The sequence below is a fragment of the Arachis duranensis genome, chromosome 6, assembly GCF_000817695.3.
Source record: "Arachis duranensis cultivar V14167 chromosome 6, aradu.V14167.gnm2.J7QH, whole genome shotgun sequence".
NCBI classification, from domain to species: Eukaryota; Viridiplantae; Streptophyta; class Magnoliopsida; order Fabales; family Fabaceae; genus Arachis; species Arachis duranensis.
This window is the reverse complement of record NC_029777.3, coordinates 105,561,549-105,564,307: the sequence shown is the minus strand read 5'-3', so window position 1 is coordinate 105,564,307 and position 2,759 is coordinate 105,561,549.

Genomic DNA, 2,759 nt, shown 5'->3' with positions numbered 1-2,759 from the left:
ATATGAACCACACTCTCTCTAGCTCTCTCTCTGTATATATAATAAGCTGCACTTGTATGTTTTCTTTATTGACTCACTTTTTTAAGATAAATCTTTTTTAGAGATCGTTTTATATGATCATAAATATATAGTATACAAACACACACAAATTGCATGCATAAAGCAAATAAAACTGTATGAGCCTATTGGAAAACGACCTTTTGGATGTGTGTGTGAATTGAGGAAGAGAAGCGTGTGATATACAAAACATATATATGGAACACCAAATAATTAAGGTTTAAAAAGGATCACATATTGAAAGAAAGCAAAAGCACAAGATATTGCTAGAGATGGCCAAGTGAAGCAACCATGTTTTGATTTGTCATAGTCACAATATATAATTGATATTTAATACCATTTACAAATTAATAATGTTATAGAGATAAAAAAAACAATGATAATTTATTTTATTTAATATTTATTAATTATTATAATAATTAATAAATATTAAAATAAAATAATTTTGATTGTTTTTGGTTAATTCTTTTTTGTTATCAAATATTTCTGTTACAAAATGTAGTTACTAATTATGAAAGTGATATTGTTTATATTTATACCATTTCTTTCATAAGTTTTGTGTTTAGCCTATATTTCTAATAGATTTTACAAGTACTACTTCACTTTGTTTTTTTAAGTAGTGCTTCTTATGTCCTTAATAATATTTATAAAAGTATTGTATTAATTAGAGATATTATTGTTGTCAAACTACAGGGATGTTTGGTATACTTAGTAAAAAAAAACTAAGATGGAGATAATTTTAATGAGTAATTTTTGTTTTCAAGTACTTTTATAACCTTGGTTATAGGATAATTATATATTTATATTAATGCCAAACCCTAAAAACTAAATATTAAATCAGTATCGAATTTGCTTAAATTTTTTACTAAAAGGAATATACATTAAATGTAAACGAAAAATAGAAGTGTTTATTAATAATATGATGTGTCTTATTTTTAGTTTTTTTATTTCTATAATAATAAAAATTAGAAACTATTTAATTACATTTAAGCTGCAAACTCTTTGAATTTCAATTTCAATTATAAATCATTTAAATTTAAGTGGGACTAAACACTCGTCCATTCAAGGTTGAAGTTAGGGCTGTCAAAAAGGTTAGTCCATTTAAATCCGCTTTATTTGCGGGTCAGAATTTTTTAACTTGGACCGTTTATGGTTAGCCTGATGGATTAAACGGGTCAACCTGTTTGTTATTTTATTTTATTTTTTGAAAAATATTTTGACAAAAAATATCAATTTTAGGTCAAAAACTTTTAAAAATAGCTTTTTTTTGTTAATGAGTCGAATTTTCGGGTCAAATCAAAAGAAATATCGGCTAAAAGTATTATTTCTTTTGAAAAAAATATAAAAAAAATAAATAGTCCACCTATTTAATCCACAGACTAGCCTATTTAACCCGTTATTTTTTTGTTAATCGGGCTCAACCCGTTTAGCCCGAAATTTAAACGGACTTAATTTTAAAGGCAAAGCTCATTTATTTAAATAAATAAACGGGCTGACACGATAAGTTTAACCCATTTTGACGGCCATAGTTAAAGTGCCATTTTTGAAAATAAAATGTGTGGCTTAATGGGAAAAAAAAAGAGAGTAAAATATGTAGTAGAGATAGATAGTTTTGAACACCACTCATTACATGGTTTTATGATGTGGGGTGGATATAGTTGGAAGAGAAGGAGAAAGAAAGAAAGAGAAGGGCATTATAGTTGTCATCTTTCTTTCGAGTACTTTGATGTGGCTCCTAAAGGAAGAAGGTATGGATTGGAACTTTGTGGTTTTCCTTTTTGAGAGACTTTATTCAAATGTGGAAGAGTTAATAATAGAGACAGAGAGATCTCATAAAGAGATTTGGTTCCATGAATTGATTAGACATCTAACAATATACTAACATGGACTCATTGAGTTGTTTCCCAATCCAATTTCTTTCACTTTATATTCCAAGAACCAATCACTTTAAGCTAAGGTGGGGTTATTGGAACATTTTGTAATCAAAGTTGCCTAAAATGACTTGTGAATATGGTAAGCATAATTAGTATCATACTATATTATATGTATCTTTGTGTATATATAAGACACCGAAATTGAATCAAAACATCATTGTCTTTTTTGACAAACTAACTAGCTAATTAAAAATTAAGTTGGGTTGATTTAATGATTAGTTTACTAGTCTGTTTAAATAAGAGTTGAGGGTTTGAATTTCATCTTATCTATATAGTAACTCATCATTGACTAACAATAAATTTTTAAATAGAGTTTCGATCTGTAACGGATTTATCATCAGATTTTCATTAATATAGTATATCTTATTAATCCATATAACAAATCAGATGTATTAATAATATATAGATGCAATAAAAATTTAATTTTAATATATTATTAGTATATATAAAAAAATTTTAAACAGTCATTTAATTTAATTTATTTGTTTAAATGATCTATTAAATAATATATGATTGGTTATCTTATACTAACAGTATATGACAACCAAAATTTTTAGTTATTGACTAATAATGCTACCCTTTTCTAAACGCAAATTCATTTGTAATAGTAACTTAAATATATCTGGTTAATTGATATAGATACACAACTTTTTTTAATTAGCAAATAAAAAATCTAAACTTATGTGGCAAGTAAACAAAAGTATCACTAAATTATCAAAATTAAACTCACATATATGCTTAGTAGATATCAATTTCGTAGTATCATTA